This window comes from Phocoena sinus, chromosome 16, assembly GCF_008692025.1.
Source record: "Phocoena sinus isolate mPhoSin1 chromosome 16, mPhoSin1.pri, whole genome shotgun sequence".
NCBI lineage: Eukaryota > Metazoa > Chordata > Mammalia > Artiodactyla > Phocoenidae > Phocoena > Phocoena sinus.
Genome location: NC_045778.1, coordinates 60,619,392 through 60,641,026, shown reverse-complemented (window position 1 = coordinate 60,641,026; position 21,635 = coordinate 60,619,392).

The window sequence follows — 21,635 nt, the reverse complement described above, 5'->3', positions numbered from 1 at the left end:
TGTGGTTTTGAACCGAGAATTTTATATGATTCCATTTTCTCTTTTTATTAACAAATTGGTTATCCTCACTTGTGTTTTTGAAAACCTTCAATGGTCATTTTTTGCCAACTTTTTTTCTGCCAATTCAGGTTGTCTCTCTGTTCTTCTTTCACCAAGTCCATTCCATGAAAGCCACTTTCTGCTCTCGTTGGGCCATGCTGGGTTATCAGTTATTTAGTTAACAACTTTATTTTGCACTTAGATCTAGGTACATGGTGATCCCTGCCTTCAGGAGTTGATAATCACAAACACCATTTACTGAGCACTTATTTTGTGCCAGTCACTGTCCTAGGTGTTCTTAACTACTTCAAGACAGGGGCGTTACCACTCCAGTTTCAGAGATTTGCTGCAAATATATCCCTTATTCTACGTTGTTACCATAGTTTTTCCCAAAAGAAATTAGGACAGTCCAAGGTCTGACTTGGGATCTAAACCCTGATGTCTCCTATTCTTGGCAAGTTAGAAAGCTGGCTTTCTTCACTCTGATTTCCTCCCAAGTTCATTTATTGACCCATGAAGGGGGAGTCATTTGTCTTCAGCACTAGCAAGTACACGTTGTGATTTTTAATTAAATTAATTTTTTTTAATTTTAAAAATTTAGAGCAGAGGCATTTGGGAACAAGCATTGAAAAGGATGACTTCACCCCTTCTGAGCATTCTGATATAATCTTAGCTGTAATGATAATATTGTAGTAAAATCATAGGGGGCACCAAACATTTGGAGGCACCCTGTCCACATCTAATTCAATCAGTAATGACCATTCTGCCCAAGTTATCTGCCACTTCTGAGAATTTGAAATGGAAACTTTGAGATCCAGCCACCAATGGAAGCAGATTAGAAGTGGAGTTTAGCTGAATCACACTAATGAAGAAGCAATAACGCAAGGTCAGGGAATTCTGCTGCTGCTCTTGTCCTGGGGGTAGCCCGGTTCCCACCTTTCCTGTGACCTAATTGTCCAGATTTTAGTTGGATTCCAGCAGGCCCATAGCCTTAGAATATTCTTCCCCTTACTTAACTCCAGGGGACTTCCACTCCTAGCAAATATATGACCTCAAAGATAAATCGATTTTGCCTAAACAAATAAAATGTACCACCTTCATGAAAATATGACAGATGTTCTCTCCTGAGCTTCATATCATACACTGACTATAATCAAACACTCAGGCAGGTGGGTGTGGAGCTCCCACAATGCATTTCACCCTGTGCCAGAGCTTGTGACTTAGAGTGAAGAAGGGACAGGACTCAAGGGGGTGGCAAGCTTATCCTATTCATCACGGAGGTGAGAGGACAGGAGAGAGAAGCAGGGAGCCTGGCTTATGTCCAAAGGGAACAAGAAGAAAGGAAATGGAGAGGCTTTTGTTCCATGTTTGCTCCTTTTGCTGCCAGCTCTCTGGCTGCCACAAAGACGGGCTGGGTTGTCTCCCAGGCTGAGCACTTCTCTGAGAGCTGGGAAAGAGAATAAAGCTACGGCCAAACTCGCTGACACATTTGCCAAGCCAATAAACCGCAGTTCATGAGCTCATCCAAGGAAAATTATCACGAACGAAAAACTGTACAAGATATGAAAGTAGATTTTTCTTTAGGAATCAAAACTTATAAAAGTTTTATGTATCTGTATATAGAGTGAGTGTATGCATGTGTGCATGTGCTTTTGGAGAATAACTGGAAAGAAAAGCACGGTGACAGAGAAAGCCGCTTCCTAGGTGTCCTTGAGTAGGTTATTTAACCTCTCTGAGCCTCAATTTCTTCATCCATAAAAGTTTTAAAAGGTAATATCTACACCACATGGTCATTGTGAGGATTAAATGAGCTAATATATAATGCCTGGTATATAGTAAGCACTCAGTTAGTAATAAATATTCTTTCTAAGTTTGGTTGGATTTGGGAGTCCTATCAGTTCTTACAATAAGATCCTTCCTAATCCCTTGCTGTCTGGATAGAATTGAAAGTTCCACCAGCATTACAGTTAGCCCTTCGCTCTTTTTCCTTTTCCAATGACAAATTTAATTTTCAAAGCCAACACTGAGATGGTTAAGAAACAGACCTGGATACACCTGAAACTATCACAACATTGTAAATCAATTAGACTTCAAATTTTTAAAAAAAGTCAGAAATAGACCTGAAAATAATAGAAAGTAACAAAAACTCACTGTGACTCAATGGTTTAACTAGTTCATTTTCAAGGAAGATATTAAAAGTGGCTTGGAAACTATGAGCAAATAAAACTAACCCTTCTTCTACCTAGAGAAAGCAATCAAAACTATTAAATGATGAGTAAAGGCTGACCCATACGCTGGAAGAGAGATAAAGCAAAAGATAAAGATGGATTTGGGGGCAAAAACACACAGAGTAGAATCTGTCAGGCAGTTTAAAATTTTTAAGTCCCCTGGTCATTGGTCCACCACCAAAAATGTCCTACATTTAGTTTCCTAAATTACCATCAGGTAAACTGGTGAAATAATCCAGGATGGTCCATGATGAGGGTAGGTTAGCCCTCCACTCTTAAAACAGAAAGGCTACAGCATTCCGGAATAATATCTTCTCTCTTACAGGAAAGTTGTTCAAGGAGAGTGGTGGAAAAGGAAGCACCAGGGAATAGCCGCTGTTCCTCTCAGCACTGAGCGTCCTTTGCCTCTACTGCCCTGTCTCCTATCAAATCCCAGATTAGTCAATGTGGCTAGAGCAGAGGCTATACTCAGTCTGCATAAGAAGAGCCTAAACTCAGGTCACACAAGAATTTTTGTCTGACCAATTCAGGGTTTCATATTTTAATACAGACAATATTTAAAAATCAGATTTTCTATTTTAAAAAGTTCAGGTTTCTGGTCCCTCTTGAAGAGCCAGAAATCAGGCCACACTGGACCCCCCTTCACCTGTGTCAGCAGCGGGCTGGCACTCGGTAGCAGCTGCCTCTTTCAGTCGGGGTGAGAAGTCTTCAGTTTGCCACAGCCCTCACCTTTCCCTTTTCTTTATCTTCACTTACATCGCTTGCCTGGCCCATGGGCATCTGCAACACCTGGTCTAGAGCCCCATACTTAGTTAGCTACTTTCCCAGTCAAATCCTGACCCTCCATCGGTCCCTTATTCTGTAAGAAGACAAAAAACATAGGTCCCATGGGGTTCCATGAAGTCCTTAAAATGGTGCCCTGAGAAGAGGCCAGGACAGTTTTGCCCTCCAGACTCTGTCCCCCGAAAGAAAAAGAGCCCTGGGCTGGGAGCCTGGCACCAGGGGTGTGTAAATTCCTCCTCCCCCAGGTCACCTCCATGGACTCCCGTTTCTCCTCCTGTGACGTGGGAAGACCGGAGGAGAGGGACGCAGAGGCTCCCTTTGGCACTAACTCGGCATCACACAGAGTCAGCAAGCATCTGGTTCGGCAGGGGAAAGAGCAGCATGATGACCCCCGGGGCCTCAGTCCTTGTTCAGAGCTAATCCTGCCCTCCGTGTCCTGTTAGAGGCAGGCTGAGCTGAACACTCCCAGCTGCTGGAGCCCCAGCACTCAGAGGGAGGTGAGCCAGACACCTTTGTTTCGTGCTGCCACGGTTCACTCACAACCCAAAGAGGCACCGCGGGTGGGTGTCAGAGAAAGGGGAGTTCCTGGCTAGAGCTGGGAAAGCAGTAAAAACTTGAAGCAGAGAAAAAAAAAAACATTAAAAACAGGAGGGATAGGGGAAAATAAAAGGAGAAGAGAGAGAGTCGCCTTGTTAAACAGCTGTATAATTCTGGACTAAAAAAAAATAAAATCCTGGGGGATGTGAGTGCTAAAGAGGGTCATCATCTCATGTAGACTTTTCTGGAGCCACCCAGCTCCTTGACGCATTTATAGCCCTGGCTTCCCCCACCCGCAGCCCCACCCCCCAAGAATGTACTCTGTCTGCCAGCTCTCCTTCCCCCTCTTAACCCCTCTGAGCCCTGGCTGCTTCCAAATGAGCCCTCAGTTCTGTAAGCCATTTTCTTAGATTGCATCTCACGGAAAATGTTCCGCTAGAAAAATTGTGTTTTCATTTCACCGACAAAGAGAAAAGACTTGAGATGCTTTGAAAAAGCAGTCAAGCCCAGGCAGTTTTAATAGGCTGGCAGGAGGAATAATAAGAGTACTTTAAGACAGATTTTAAACAAAGTAGAAGCTCCAGAGAGACAGAGAAAATGACAGAGAGAGAGAGAGAGAGAGAGAGAGAGATGGAGAGTGAGAGAACGCAACCACAGAGGAGTGGGTTTTGAAGCATCCCTCTCAAACTCTGGTACCTCTGGTACCTTGAAATCCAAGGCAGGCTCTAGGAAAATGAGTGGCCACAACCAGAATCTCCTCTGTCAACAATATCCCTCAAGCAAGCTCTGGCTGGGATACTATCCCTACAGCTGGTGCCTTGGATGGATGACTCTGATGAACAGCCCTCAGCCTTGTGCTTGCTGGCCTATGGGTGACATTTGGGGAGACCTATGTGTGCTTTTTCCTGAACAGGCATGAAGTCCCTGGCCTTTCAGGAAATCGCACTAGGGCTCCCACCCATTCAGATGCTGCATGACCCAAGGTCACCTGGTGATGAGACGCCAGAGTGCTCCCAGCCAAAGATTTAACTCCTTTAAACTTGAGTTCTGGAACTTCCTTGGGGTGGGGGTGAAGTTGAAGGGAGTAGTCCTCACCATTGGTAATAAAAGACAACTCTTCCCCCAACACTACAGAAGTTGCCTCCTAACTGGCTTTCTGCTCTGCACACTTGGCCCCCATCCCTGGTCCGTTCTCACTGCAGCCACGTATTCTCACCTGGGAAACTTGAACCTGATACTGTCAGGGGAGGACCTTATCTGCTGAAAACACTTTAACGACTTCCCATATTTCAGAATAAGAATGAAATCCTTAATGTGGCCTGAGGGGGTGACTGTATACTCTGTCACCCAAACCAAGACAGTGTTGGGAGGAAAGGGAGACCCTATTCCTAATTTTCTACAGAAACAGAAGCAAACCAGGACTGTCCAAAGCAAACTGAGGTGTATGGTCACCATCCATAGAGTCCCTGCATGTTCTGGCCCCAATCTCTCTCCAGCTCAGCCTGAGCTACCTTCCTGCTTTGCTCTACATTCTAGCCATGCTGGCCTTCTTTCACTCCCTGGAAAAACCTCATGCCCTTTCCTACCACAGGACCTTTGCATGTGCTGAACCCTCTACCTGGAATCCCTTTGGCCATCCCCTTTAACCGAGTAACTTCAGCTCATCGCCCATATCTCAGCTTAAACAGTACCTGGAAGAGAGGCTTCCCCTGACCTCCTCCCCCACCCACAGCCAGCCTGGGCCAAATCCTTCCATTCCATGTTCCCAAAGAGACACGTTCTTTCCTTTAGATCATCTATCTCCCTTTGTGGTTATTTGCTCATTTGTTTAATAAACTGATTGCTGTCGATTTACCTCATCAGATTCCACAAGGGCAAGGACTGAGTGTGTTCTGCTCACAGTATACCCTAGGCAGCCAGCACAGTGCCTGGAACACAGTAGGTGCTCAATAACTCCATGATGAATTAACAAGGATAGGCTCAAGTCCTTTCTAGAAAATTCAGGGAAACTCACTTTGTGTCCAGCCCCAAGCTCTGGACCAACTTTACATCAGGTCCTCATGTGCCCTCACCCTGCCTGTCCCAGAGCACCCACCCCTCTCCTTGCTCCTCCATTCCACGTGGTCTCACACAGTCTGGGCCACCAAATGGAGCACTGGGTTGTGTCCTGCTTTGGAACATTCTTGAATAGATTCATGGGTAGCCATTGGGTCTCCCAATCCATGTAAGCTAAGAGCACGAGCCTCAGAGATGAAGGGACTCTGAGTTCAGAGCCAACTCTCCACCTGTGTGGCTCTTGATTTTTTCTTCAGGCTTTAGCTCAGTGATTAAGAGCACATATCAGAAGACGCACTGCCTGGGTTCCAGTCCTGGCTCCAGCATTCATTAGCCAGGTGGCCTTGGACAAGTTGCTCTACATTTCTGTGTCCTCTTCTGTGAAATGGGGGTGGGAATCGTACTACCCTTGCAGAGTTTTTAAGATGAGATGTGTAAAGCCTTTAGAACAGGTGGTGTTCTAAATGACATGTACTAATGTACAATAAGCAATGCTCTTATTACCAGGAACACTCTAGCAGTAATTCTGGGGGTGAGGGTAAAATCTCAAAAAGACTCCAAGTTATTTAAGTACATATCCCTTGGGAGATGCCTCTCCCAGTCTCCCCCGTACGCCGTCATGGAAACTACTGACCTAGTGACTGCAGTCCAGTTAGTGCAGAGGCCCCTCCTATATTTTCCCTGACTTTGCTCCCATAGCTCCAGGGTCAGAGAAATCACCACCTCCTGAGACAGACCAATCTCATCAGACACAGCTTCAGTCCTTTATTCATTCAACAAACATTCTGCAAAGGTCTAAAGACTGCGGAAGTCCCAGAGGTCAGAACCTTGTCTCTCTTGTCCACTAATGTACGCCCAGTGCCCGACACGGTCCTGACACATAGGGAGTTCCCAGTAAACATTTTTTGACTGATTGACTACTTTTTTTTTTTGCCAGGCACTAATTTAGGCACATGGGGACAAGATGATGAGTAAAAGAGACAGAGCCTCTGCCCCATGGGGCTTATGATCTAGCTGGAGAGATACAGATATTAAGAGGCCATTACGTTACAGTATGCCAAGGGCGGGTGGAAATACAGGGTGCTATGAGAGCATGGAGGAGGAGCCACTAAACCAGACTCAGGGAACCAGGGAAGGCTGCCTGGAGGAAGAGACATTTAATCTTTAACCCTTGGACTTGAAGGATGAGAAAGTCATCCAAGAGAAGCTGAGGTAGGGGAAGGATGCTACAGACAGAGGGAGCAGTGCTGTGGAAGCTCAGTGGCAAGAGGAAATGTGATATGCAAGGAATTGAAAGGGATCTGGGGAACTGGGTGGCTGGAGACAAGGAAGAGAGTGTTTGCAGGGAGCTTGGTGAGGGGGCCAGACTGATCATGCAGTCTGAAGCCACACTAAGGCACGTGGACTTTGTCCTAAAGCAGCGGAAAGCATTTCCCAGATATTTACTAAGCAAATTCTGTGTATCAAGACTGGATGAGACATTGGGGATACGGAGGGAAGCAAGTGAGATGCAATGCTTGCCCTCATGGACTTTACAGTTTTGTGCAGGGACCAGACATGAATCCAGTAATAACTGAACAAATCAACATATCATCATGAAGGGAGATGAGCAATCCGAAACAGCCTGCCCAGATCTTTCCGTGATGATGGATATAGGTGGACACAGCGCGGGCACATGTGGCTGCCATGCACTTAGAATGTGACTAATGTGACTGAAGAAGCGAATGTTTAATTTTATCTAATTTCTATTATCTTAAATGCAAATTTAAATAGCCGCAGGTGACTAGTAGCTACCGCATTGGACAGCATAGAAAAGAATGGACTCGGTTCTGAGAGCACATAACACAGGAACCTGGTCTCACTGGCAGGATCAGAGTAGGAGTCCTAAGGAAGTGACACGAGTTAGGATCTCAATTATGAGGTGGCAGATACTGTCCACTGGCTTATCCCCAAACTCCTAATATACAGTGGAAAGAACACTAAAACCAGACTACACAAGTCTTGGATTCTAGCCCCAGCTCAGGGACTTACAAGCCAGGCAACATGGTACTCAAGTTCCTGATTTACTCAGCCTCAGTTTCCTCATCTGTAAAATGGGAATCTCTGTTCTACCTAATTTTCAGAACTGTTATGAGGATCAAACTAAAGCATGTATACAAAAAACGTTGAAAACTATAAATACTACTTGAACGTAAGATATGATTTTAGTATCTCTTTTGCTCATTGCAAAAGAAATACACAGCCATTGTAGAAAATTTGGAAACTGTAGAAAGATTTAAAGGTGAGAAAAACTTGTAAATGACATATTTTAGCTGACTCTTCATTCATTCTTTTGGCATATGTGTGCGTATATGTAATTTTTTAAAACACACACGGGGCATACTTACATGCTGTTTCGTAGTCTGCTTTTTCCCCTTAGCAATGTATCATGAATCTTACCCCAAGTCATTAGAAAGTTTTCTACAACATGGTTTTTAATGGCTGCAAAGTGTTCCATAAGCTGTTGTCATTTTGCCTTCAGAGCCCATTACTTCCTTCATTAGCAGGTGGAAAGCGAGTGAAGGGAAGCCCCCAATGGCTTCCTCCACCATGGAGCTGGCACTGGTCCCAAGGACACTGCCAGCATATTCAAATGCCACAGCGCCCAGTTCCTGGAAGCCAGTGCCTTGATACCCCTAAACAAGCCAAATTATGAACGAGGAAGCCTCCCAGGCTCAGCTGATCCCACCCGGAGCTGCGGTACTCGCTTCCCCAGGCCCTGGAATCAAGCCAAGCCCAGACGGCAGCTTTGCCAGATTCACCAGTAATTTCCCATTGGCACCTGGCACCCAGTGCTGTGTGGTGGAATTCCCCAGGGGTGACCCTCAAGCTCCCTCGCCAGTCCACCCCTACGCCGGGCTATTTGGGGAAGTTTCCTTTCGTTGTCACCGATGAGCTTCGCTGGGCTTCCATGTTTTCAGAGTTCAGGTGCCCCTGGACCCTCCAAGCGGCACTCCTGCTGAATGGGTGGCACTTCTGTGCCACCTGAAACATGATTCAAGAAAAACTACCAGAGCCTCCCCTCCATCTGTCTCTGGAAATGGTCTTTGGGCTCAGACTGTTTGCCAGCGACACTCCATCTCCACAACTACCTCGGCTATTTTGTCTTTATCTGTCTGGAACACTGAAGGGGAAGCAGCAGATAACGCCGTTATTTAAGTGACTCATTCAGCTTCAACATTTTTGCACCTCAGAGTGCAAAATACCCCACTGCTGCCCTGGCCTTTCCTGGGGCACCAGCCCCTGCACTGTCTTTAGGTTTTGAGCATGACGAAGGAGGGCCACCAATGAAACGGCTTCATCATAGCAAGGCTGCATCCCTAGGAATGCAGGGATGAGACTGAACCCTAGCCACAATTAGAACTGCCTCTTCACGTGCGTCCTGACCCCCAGGTGGCCCCATGCCTGAAAGGTCAAGAAGAGCAAGTGTCAGCCAGGATGTTAAGCTACCTGCTCCCTACCCACGTATCTTTTTACACACCTCCTTTATACACATACTGTACACTCCATGAGACAAGAAAGATGCCATCGTGTGCCTCCTGCCTTCAGGGAGATAAAATATCAAAAGACAATGAACGAAACCAGGCAGTACATGCCAGGTTAATAATAACAGCTAGTGATACTGAGCTCTTCCTGTGTGCCACACATTCCACTAAGCACTTTGTCACACTCTCTTATTTACTGCCCCCAGCTACCCTAGAAGGTGGACATAATCAGCCTCGTTTTTCAGACGAGGACAATGAACTATGGTGAGAGATTAGACAACTTGCCCCACGCCACACAAGCAGTGCTTGCGGCCAGAGCTTTCTGCTTCGTAAGCAAGACGCCACTGTTTCCAAAGGGAGCAGTTAACCGGCGGAAGAGAGGGGGCCCTGCACCACTTGCTAATAAAGCCGGTCCACTGGCGGGTTCAAGGACCAGAAACTGATCCAAAGAACACAGGGCAGCCCCCGTGGGTGGTGGGCACAGGTCCTCGGGGCTCTGCTCCTTCTCTAGACACACATCCGTACGTATCATGCCCGAGGCGTGGTCCTTTCACTACCCTCTCCTGCCCTCCCTCAAGAGGAAGGCTTGTCTCTCCCTCCCTCGCTCCCTCCCTCCTTCCTTCCTTCCTTCCTTCCTTCCTTGCTTGCTTGCTTTCTTCTCCCTTCAAAATGAGACTCCATTTCTTCCACTCAAGGGCTGGGCCAAAACCAAAGGAATACCAGCCACATGGGCCTGGGGAGGGTCTAAGTCATTGCTCAGAGGATCCCGAAACAGATATGCCTTGAGAAGTCCTATGAGTTTAAGGTAAGGAAGAGAGCAAGAAGAGCCTACAACAGCACAGGACAAGCCACCTCGGACCTTAGACCCACAATGAGAGACTTGGGGCCAAGATAGGAAAGAGATCCGGCTTAGGTTGCCAGCCCCCAAGCAGGCTCTGAGACAAGGCTCCGGGAGGCGACTCAGAAGTAGTAGTAGGGGATGGGAAACTGAGGCAGAAGAGGAAGGAAGTGAATACAGGGCGTGTTAATAGGAACTTTACCACTGGGGGCAATTGGGGCCAAATTGCACAGGGAACTCCTGGAGACAATGCGGAACAAACCTCAGAGCTGTCCCACCCTAGGGGTTAGGGAACTGGGGTATTAGCCCATCAGCACCTTCACATGAATAACTGAGGGTTGGTCCCACGGGAGATAACTCCAAGCACGTCAGCCCACCCCACCTGCTCAGGCTAAGCACGCTCCCCCTACAGCTAGAGGAAGCCCCCAAGCAGACAGTCACAGGTGCTTGCAGAAGAAAGCCCTGGCTAGGCATGCCCGGGACGTGTGAGCAGGCACCGACAAGGTCAGAGCCAGAGCAAACAGTAACTGAAAGGAAAAGAAGTGTAAGGACACTGCAAGTCCTCAAGACAGAAAGGGCACAGGGCACTGTGAGCTCCCAGCGCAGCCTGGCTGGCGACCACATGACACGAGCACAGGCAGGGCTGGGGGCTTCAAGGGTCAAGGTTGGGCTGATGGGGAAGCAGCTCTGGTGCACAAGTCACTCAGGCACTCTGCCCCGCGTGGACCTGCTCTGTGGCCCCTTCCGTGTCCTAAGGGTGAGCTGGGGCCAGAAATCAGGAAATGGAAGGGCGCCCTGCCAAGCCTTGGTCCCCTTGTCACCATCTAGCTTCTCTCCTTCCCCCACTCTACTCCTCAGGGCATGGGTAGCCAAGCACTTGATCCCTGGCTTGGGGGCAGGGTGATTTTGCCGAGATGATACCTCCTCTCTTGCAGCCCAGACCTACAGCCTGACCCTGTGACAGTGGCCCCAGAACTGTCACTCTACAAATAATTATGGTCAGGGTGACAGGTGCAGAAGCCAACATGAGAATCTGAGACAGACATCTGTAATTTCATATTCGGGAAAACCCAGACCTTTAAACAGAAGTGCTGTTTCAATTTTCTCACCCCATTCTTCTTTAACCTCAGACTGAGGGAGGAATAAACCCTGTTTGATTTGTAGACTGAAGTCTTTAAAGAGCCAGCTTGTCCTTTTTTAAATTTACATTTTTCCTTTTGCTTGAGGTGGACACCAGGGGCCCATATGGGAACGTGGTACCTTCGTCAGATGGCTCAAAATGCCAGAAGTTACTATAGAGAATATCAGGCCACCAATCCATCTTTCCTGCTAATCCAAAAGTCAAATAAGTCCATGGAGAGCTTTTTTTCCTAGAATTTCAGGCTCTCCGGGGACTAATTTCTCTGAAATCTGCACTAAACTAATAGCACCATTAAAGGCCCACTGTGAGATGTAATTAGTTTGCAGGACTTTCCTATAAAAATAATAAAAGACTGCCAAAGGCAGTTTCCAAAGGTCAATTATCTTTGTGTTGCTTGAGTTGAATGGAGGTCAGTCCCAGAATTCCATTTTATAGGCATATTAATCAAAACCCGGCCTGCCCTACGCGTCTGACCTCATTGGCTGTCCACCTTATGTTGGTCGCCTAAAGGGTGCTCTGCACTCCTCTTTTCCCAGGAGGATACAGGCCCTTCACCACAGTGAATGCAGAGCTGGAAGCTCTTCGAGGCAGAATGAAATGAAGAAAAGTTACACCCTGAGCATAAAAAAAGAAGAGAGTAAGTTAGGCTGTGTGCTTAGAGACTAGGTGGGACAGGGCTCCTGTCCCCGAGGAGCTGGAGAAGTAGTTATGACTTTTGGTTATATTTGACCCAAAACAAGCTTAAACTAGCTTAAGCCAAAGTGAAAAGTTTAGTTGGCTAACATAACTGGGAATTTTAAAGTTGTCTGGGTCCAAGGGCTCAAACAGTGAGAGGATGTTCTCACCTATCTTTGTGTATGTGTGTGTGTCTGTGTGTGTGTGTCTGTGTCCTTCTCCCTCTCCCTTAACCTCTCCCCCTCCCTCTTCCTCTCTCTCTATGTCTATCTCTGCACTGCTGGTCCCTGCTCTCAGACAAGCTCTCTGCCACATGGCCAGCAAGAAGACATCAGGCTGCCCCTGTTGTCCATCTTCCCCATTGAGCTACCTCAGTATAAAGAGATGTTTTCTCCTAGTGTTCATATATCAATTCCAGGAATAACTCTGATTACCACAGTTTGGATCACATGCCCACCCCTGGACCAATCGCTGTATCTAAGGGGTTGCAAGAATATGATTTGCTCAGACTGGGTCATATGTGGCTATAGTATCTAGAGAGAGAGGGCATACATACAGCATCTTTAACAGTTAACCATATCACATTGAGTAGGGGGTTCCCCCAAGGACAGGATGCTGGCAAACAAAATCCCGCCCACCCAAAGAAAGTTATCCAAATTCAAAATGCACTCTACTGGGTAAATTAAGGTGTCTTCTTTCCAAATAATCCATTAATCTAACCATCCCTCCTTTCTTCCACCCATCCATCCACCCACCTGTTAGGGAAACGTTGACGGAAACCGCCCGCCTAGGCCAGGCATGATGATAGCCACTTGCGTAAGTTGTCTCACAACAAGAGGTTCCGATAAGGAACATGGCGCTGCCACCGAAAGCTAACCAGGAGAATTTGGGAGGGGCCAGAAGGAGGAAGGAGATGCCAGTCCATATGTCCTACCAACCTCCCAGAATCTTTCTCACTGGAATCCGTCTTGGCTGAGAGATGTGTGTGCCCCCAGGAAGAACCCCAAGTCAGACCAAACACGGGCCAAGCAAGATGATTGACTGGAGACAACCCGGAAACTAACCTCATAACCATAAAACCTGAGACTGCGAGCCACGTGGAAGAGCGGTTCTCCTGGGTTCCTTTGCCCTGCTGCTCTCCACCTGAGCACCCCCTCCCAATAAAGTCTCTTGCTTTGTCAGTATGTGTGTCTCCTCGGACAATTCACTTCTGAGTGTTATCAAGAGCCCACTCTCAGGCCCTGGAGGGGTCCCCCTTCCTGCAACACATCCATCCTTTCATCCACCCATGCATCTATCTATCCATCCATGTATCTGGCCAAAGAGTTGGTTTTACAGGAACAGAATCTTCCCCTTCTTGCCCCTGCTCAAAATGAAATCTGAATATAATTACTCTTGTAGGACCTTAAGTTTCTAAAAGAATGAATTATCATCAAGCCCCAGAGTCTATAAGTCTCAATAAAGAGGCATAAAAATGTATGGAAGGCATCAGCAGATGAATGGATAAAGAAGATGTGGCACATATATACAATGGAATATTACTCAGCCATAAAAAGGAATGAAATTGAGTTATTTGTAGTGAGGTGGCTGGACCTGGAGTCTGTCATACAGAGTGAAGTAAGTCAGAAAGAGAAAAACAAATACCGTATGCTAACACATATGTATGGAATCTAAAAAAAATTTTTAAATGGTCATGAAGAACCTAGAGGCAAGACAGGAATAAAGATGCAGACCTACTAGAGAATGGACTTGAGGATACGGGGAGGGGGAAGGGTAAGCTGGGACAAAGTGACAAAGGCATGGACATATATACACTACCAAATGTAAAATAGCTAGCTAGTGGGAAGCAGCTGCATAGCACAGGGAGATCAGCTCCGTGCTTTGTCACCACCTAGAGGGGTGAGATAGGGAAGGTGGGAGGGAGGGAGATGCAAGAGGGAAGAGATATGGGGACATACGTATATGTATAACTGATTCACTTTGTTATAAAGCAGAAACTGACACACCATTGTAAAGCAATTATACTCCAATAAAGATGTTTAAAAAAAAATGTATGGAAGGGACGTCCCTGGTGGTGCAGTGGTTAAGAATCTGCCTGCCAATGCAGGGGACACAGTTTCAAGCCCTGGTCTGGGAAGATCCCACATGCCGCTGAGCAACTAAGCCTGTGCACCACAACTACTGAGCCTGCGCTCTAGAGCCCGCGCACCTAGAGCCCGTGCTCCACAACAAGAGAAGCCAACTCAATGAGACGCCTGAACACCGCAACAAAGTGTAGCCCCCTCTCGCCGCAACTAGAGAAAGCCCGTGCGCAGCAATGAAGAGCCAACGCGGCAAAAAAAAAAAAAAATGTATGGAAGGTTATGCATCAAAATATTAACAATGGTTATCTCTAAATGGTGTGTGTGGCTCTTTTTTCTTTACATCACGTTTTCTAATCTTTCTGTAATAAAAATGTATTGCTTGTGTAATTTTAAAAAGGGAAAAAATCATGATAACAACCTCTCAATCTCATTACTCTGATTCTATACATACCAAGCAACATTTTTGGGACTTAAACTGGTTTCCCAAGTCAACTTTGCTACTAAAGAGAGAACAGGTTGACCATCCTGTTGAAAGACAATAGCTACGTCTTTCAATAATAATAATGCTGCTCAACCACGCTAGCCTATCACGTCTTTCCTGAGTCTTGGGCTGCTCGTGAGATGCTGGCCCAACAGCCAGTTCCTTCTTAGCAGAACCCGAAGGCCCTGGAGGATAAAAGTGTTTTTGCCTTCTCACAATAGCCCTGTCGTGGCTGGCCACATTTGTACCAGCCACGGGGCCGTTACTCATTAGCAGCTAAGTAAAAGCCAGTATATATTCTATCATCCACATGACGGGGTGGTCTCCTGATACCATCAGTGACTGTCCACACTGAGTATGAAAGGGATGTGTCCTTCCTGGGAACAGCGGCAGAAATGTTCCAGCTGGGGCTGGGGGCTGCATAAAGAGTTATTTCTATGTTGGGAATAAAAGTGGAAATTATTAGACCTTTGAAATAGCTTAAACTTAGACCATAATATTTCAAATAGGATCAAAGTGCCTGGGTATAGTACAGTACTTTTCATGGAGTCCTTTGTCACACAGATATGGAAATACACATATATGTCAGTCAAAAGTATTTTAAACTTTTATACCCAGACTCATGTTAGAGGAGGTAGGATTACCCATCAAATAAGGAATACAATTTCTAGAGATGTTGATGCTGCTCAGATGGGAAACTGTTAAATGACTGAACACCAAGCTTCATAATATTCACATGGACCCTGAATCTGATACATTTCCAAAGAAAAACAGCTATCAATCGCAAATAAGCTAACATTTCCTATTCATCTCCTATGATTTATATATATTATTTCGAGTAGTCCTTTTACAACAATCCTACACATTTTAGAAGGTAGGAAATCAATTAATAAAACTAGTAACTGGAAGAACCAGAGTTTAACCCAAGTCTATCTGGACTCCATCCCATACTTCCTTCCGTGACCCCTATGTGTCCTTCTCAGCAATGCCCCAAGTGTGTCTGCAGGTAGCATGCCCATTTGTAGGCATCACATGTGTGATAAGCTCGTGCAGTGCTCGGGTACCACATTTTCTGCATCAACTATATTAATATACAGGCAGTGGAAAGGAATGCCAAGTGAGAAAAAGGAAAATAGAAGGTAGAGTTAACTCCGAAAGTGTAAAATCAATTTAACTCCAAGAATCCTTCTACTGTATAGAAAGTAGTGGCTGAGCAGTGGGTTCTGGACAAACCTGGCCATTTCTGGCTTAAATACAACCTCTTCAGAGGAAATTTCCTGAAGCGTCAGGTAGGCATAATTCTAAAATGTAACGCTAAACATCAGTAGGGAAATAAACCCTGTGGTTATAAATCCCATAGGGAAATAGTAAAAACGTCTTTGACTAAATAACAGCAATGACACACCAATGTTCCAGAAAGACAAACAGAAACATAAGTTGCTGCCTACTTTAAAAAAGAAGAAGTGGTGACAAATTGACTCTCGCTACTTTGCCGAGTCCTTCCTATTAGTGCTTGGAAAGTTACAGGGCCCCAGGGCCTGTTCTCAGATGCTGTTTCTGGGAGGGGCGCTGGCCAAACCGGGTTTATTTCTTCTAACGCCCAGACTGAGTAAAGTACAAATCTTTCTTTAGAGGTTTACAGAAAACAAAACTGGCTTATTGAGAGTACAGCTTTTTTGTTGTTGTTCTTAACAATAACAAGAGGCTTTGGATACACGCTTGGGTTTATGAAGGATAAATCCTGTTTAAATCTATAGAAGTTAAAAAGATGTGTGATGGCTCTTTGGAGAACAAAGCAGTGCCGGTGTCAAACTGTACTGAGCAGTGTTCTTTGCTGTTGTGAGATATTGATAAATCTCCAGGTCTTCAACAAGGGGAGGTGAGAATAGGAAACTCATTTCAAATCATATCTCAAGTAGGCATCTGAGCCAAAATAAGACAAAAGTCATTAACTTTTTTTTCCTATTAAGCCACCAAGCACAAGTGGAATAGTTCTCTCCTTTTCTTATTTGATCCTAAAACCTGGTAAGGACAAGAGCCAAGATTCCTGTTCCAAATCTTCAGAGAACTGCACAAAATTGTTTTCCTTCTTCCTTAGCAAAATCAACAAGGTGTGAACAAAACTGTCATTTGACATGTTAATTAATACAGGGAGATTAATTAGGTGCTACAAGCATTCCTTTCTCATTGCAAACATCACTGATGCCAAGGAGATTAATGTCTCCATCACTGTTAGGGTAATAGCCCACTTTATGGACGGGTGTGCTCTACCTGTCTTGATTTGGTAACACAATGTCCCAAATTAATTTCTGAATGATTTCCCCAGGCCTCCTCATGGAGGAAAAGAATCAGAGAGGCCAAAGGCATCCTCGGGCAAATCTTCACATCTGTGATCATAAACAGCCTTAGACCAAACCACTTAATTGTCTGTAACAACATAAATATGGGTAGCACCAGGAGGGCGGCCAAAGTGGACCCTGCAACTCAGGGCAAAGCTGGAACAATCTCTGATGGTAACAAACTAGACAGCTAGCACTTGAGGATTTAACCACCTAAACTAAAAACCCCACTGCCCTCAGTCTACATATGATCCCACAACAAAAAAGTTGAGACACCATCTTTCGCAGGCTGTGTTTAGATGAGATTATACAAATGATTTATACTACACCTGGCTTTCGCTGCTCCTTTCCCTGGATCATTCCCCCACTGCCCTTACCCCTCTCTCTCTCCATCTAATACAAAACACAAGCTGCTGGTGGTCCAGTTACCTTCTCCCATCACCCAATTTTCTCCCTACATCTCTGTCCACTTCTCACCATCCCCAGTAGCTTGCATACTTGAGGTCAGGCACTGTAGTCTTTGCTTCCCATATTTTTTTTAATTTGGAGCTTTCATGTATCTTTCTGTGTAATCAGTCATAAAGTATGATTACTTCTTTGAGTAGAATTACCATTCCATCAAGTTTATTAATTCTTCAGGAAAACAGGGTCTCATAATATTTGAGTTGGGAGTGCTTCTTCCGACGCGTCTGCTCTGAGCTTTCTCCAGTGCACACATTCTCTGATAGCCCAATACATGATCTTCCCCACTTTGCTTTAACACTTCAGATGTAAAGAAGGTCACGGTACTTGAGGCAACCTGTTGGACTGACAGACTGCAAACATGTGTAGATCATTCTGCCTTCCATTTGCTGGAGGTTATCCCTTACAACCTGGAATACATCAACTCCCCTTCTAATTTAGCAACCCCTCAAATAGCTAGAGAGAGCAATTTCATCCCTCCCAGCAAGAGTGTTGGGCTCAAACAGCTACAGTAGTCAAAAGTCACAGTAGGTAGGCTATGTGGGACTCTGGGGAACCAGAGAGCAGCTCATCCAAGGGGACAAGCAATGACTTGGCCCCATGCGACCTTGTCATAGATAAATGAAGACCCAATGCTGCCAGAGCTCTCAAATCTCCAAGTGAAGCATGAGATCTGGATTTGTATTTGAAATTTTCCAGTTTTTGAAAGTTGACAACCAAATCAGAAAATAATTTTAAATATCATGTAAGCCGAATGAAACACCTCTGCCAGCCGATCCAAACCACAGAACACAAGCTGGAATTCACTTCTCTAAAACCTTCTCTTCTCAGCGGCCATGGCTCACGGGCCCAGCCGCTCCGCGGCATGTGGGATCTTCCCGGACCGGGGCACGAACCCACGTCTCCTGCATCGGCAGGCGGACTCTCAACCACTGCACCACCAGAGAAGCCCCTCATTGCATCTTTTGCAAGCCTACCTACTCCTCTCATTGCTTCTCATGATGTCAGCAACTGTGTGGATGACCCACACAACGTGCTGGGCTCTTGTTCCTTGAGATCCTCACTTCCGACAACTTTTTCTCCCTTCCACCTCAAGTCACCATCCAATTATTTCACTTACAATTAATTATTCCAATTATTTATAGTCTTGAAATCTTGATTTTGAATATTCTGCTTCCTATTCTTCCAGATAATATGCTCTAGAGTAACCAATGCCACAGTTTTCCAACATCACTGAGCCCTTCAAAACTTAGACTCTGCTACTTTGTCACTATTCATCTCTTTTCTTCCTTCCCCACCTTATGTGGCTTAGATTTCATGGCCTACAATTACTATTGTTTCCCTGCAAACACTCTCATCTCCCTTGAACCTTCCCTTTCTACTGTAATGGACTGGCAAGTCTCCTAGTGTGAGTATGCTCCCTTTTTACCAGCCTTTCTCACCCTTGCCTTCTAATTTTAACTCATGGCTTGTTTCATAAATAACTGAGAATGTAGAAGCCATGATCTCCCCACCAACAAATTTAGAAACCTACTTGGAGCTTTGCCTATCTTCACTTCCCTCCCATTAAGAGGTGAGAAGTGTCCCCACTTTTATAGAATGTCAACCTCTCTTCTTGAGTTCTGGATCTCATCTCCTCACTTTCTCAAGAATGTGCTGTTTCAGCAAGTTTTATTAGATCTCTCCTGCATCATTGGTCTGTCCTACTCTATGGGATCGTCCTCATAGGAGGACGAGGGAGGGAGGGAGGGAGGGAGGAAACATTCTTTCTTCCAGTAAAAAGCCAGTTAATAAATGGAGAAGGAATGACAGAATAAGAAAATCACCATTTGGCAAAATATAATAACTGCTGTTGATTCAGGAAAGAATCATCATTAGTGCTAAAACTAGTGGGTAAAGTTTAAGGAGGAAAGAATTTTGACATAGTCTCAAATTATTTACGTACTAGATATTTATTAGTTTCAATGGGTTGGGGAATAAATTTACAGTGGAGAAACATGGCAATACCACATTAAGCAAAATATTAAACTTATAATCAGAAGGGGAATGACCATCTATCTCCTGGTATGATGCAGGGAGAAGAACTCAGCATCATCTCTGTGATATTTCTGCCAAAACTGTATGACCTAAATGTAACCACAAGAAAACACTGAAAAAAATCAAATTAGGTTTAAAAAATAACCTTCAGTGCCATGAAATACAAAGAAAGACTCATGATCCATTCCAGATGTAGAGTCTAAAGATATACAACAACTGAATGTAAGACATGGTATTGGATTTTTATTTTCTATAAAGAACATAAATGGGATAAGGTGTAAAATCTCAATAAAGTCTCTGATTAGAAAATACTATTATAGAGTGCTAATTTTCTGAGGTTGATTTTATTAGAGTTATGTAACCAGGTTCCTTGTCTTTAGGAAATACACTCTGAAGCATTTAGGAGTAAAGAAGCATCATCTCTACAATTTACTCTTAAATGGGTTCAGAAAACAAAAGGTAAATGAATAAAGCCAATGTAGCAAAATGATCGCAGTTGGTTCATCTGGGTGAAGCCTATCAATGAACTCTTTGTACAATTCCTGCACCTTTTCTGTAAGTCTAAAAATGAGTTTAAATTTTTAAAAATTTTTGAATAAGACTCTAAGGTAGTTCACAAGGAATTTAACTATCTACCAAAACAAACCTGCACACTCATTAAAGGAAGACAACAAAACCTAGACACTCAACAGTGTGATACTCACAATATCTCACATCCAATAGAAAATTACCAGACTTTTAAAGATGCAGGAAAATGTGACCCAAACCAGAAGAAAGTTCAGTCAGTAGAAATAGCTATAAATTACAGAGATGATGTAATTAGTAGATAGGGATTTCAAAACAGCTATGGTAAAAACAAAAACAGCTCATGTACGTAAAGAATCCTTGAACATAAAGAGGAGAGAGATGGAAGATACAAAAGCAACCAAATGAAACTTCTAAAGGTGAAAAATATAATACCTGAAATAAGAAATTTACTGAATGGGGGTTAACCACAGAGTAAACACTGCACAAGGAAATATTAGTGAAACTTTAAGACATAGCAATAGAAACTATCCAAAGTTTCCATTTCAAAGAATCACAAAACAAAAAAAGACTGAAAATTAAGAGAAATCAATGCCTGTAAGTTACTATCAAACTGTCCAACATGAAAGTAATAGAAATCCCAGAGAGTACACAAAAAATTTTGAAAAAATAATGGTCAATTTTTTTTCCAAATTTTATGGAAACTATAAGCCTATATACCCCCAAATCTCAATGACTCCCAAGCAGGATAAACATTAAAAAAAAAATTACACCAAAGTATCATAATAAAATTCCCAAAATCAGTTCTAAAGACAAATTTTGTAAAGTAAAAGACAAATTATATTCAGGTGAACAAAGATAAGAATATTTGGAGACTCATAATCAGAAATATTATATACCAGAAAACACAAAAGAAAGCAGCAGGGGCTTCCGGGAAGATGGCGGAAGAGTAAGACACGGAGATCACCTTCCTCTCCAAAGATACACCAGAAATACATCTACACGTGGAACAACTCCTACAGAACACCTACTGAATGCTGGCAAAAGACCCCAGACCTCCCAAAAGGCAAGAAAGTCCCCACGTACCTGGGTAGGGCAAAAGAAAAAAGAATAAACAGAGACAAAAGGATAAGGACGGGACCTGCACCAGTGGGTGGGAGCTATGAAGGAGGAAAGGTTTGCACTCACCGGGAAGCTCCTTCGTGGGCGGAGACTGCGGGAGGCGGAGGGGGAAAGCTTCGGGGCCGCGGAGGAGAGCACATCAACAAGGGCGCGGAGGGCAAAGCGGAGAGATTCCCGCACAGAGGATCGGTGCTGACCGGCACTCACCAGGCCGAGAGGCTTGTCTGCTCACCTGCCGGGGCGGGCGGGGCTGGGCGCTGAGGCTCGGGCTTCGGTCGGAGCGCAGGGAGAGGCCCGGGCTTGGCGGCGTGAACACAGCCTGCAGGGGTTAGTGCGCCATGGCTAGCCGGGAGGGAGTCCGGGAAAAAGTCTGGACCTGCCGAAGAGGCAAGAGACTTTTTCTTCTTTGTTTCCTGGCGCGCGAGGAGAGGGGATTAAGAGCGCTGCTTAAAGGAGCTCCAGAGACTGGCGCGAGCCGCGGCTAAAAGCACAGACCCCAGAGACGGGCGGGAGACGCTAAGGCTGCTGCTGCCGCCACCAAGGGGCCTGTGTGCGAGCACAGGTCACCATCCACACCTCCCCTCCCGGGAGCCTGTGCAGCCCGCCACCGCCAGGGTCCCGGGATCCAGGGACAACTTCCCTGGGAGAACGCACGGCGCGCCTCAGGCTGGTGCAAAGTCACGCCACCTCTGACGCCGCAGGTTCGCCCCGCACTCCGTGCCCCTCCCTCCCCCCCGGCCTGAGTGAGCCAGAGGCCCCGAATCA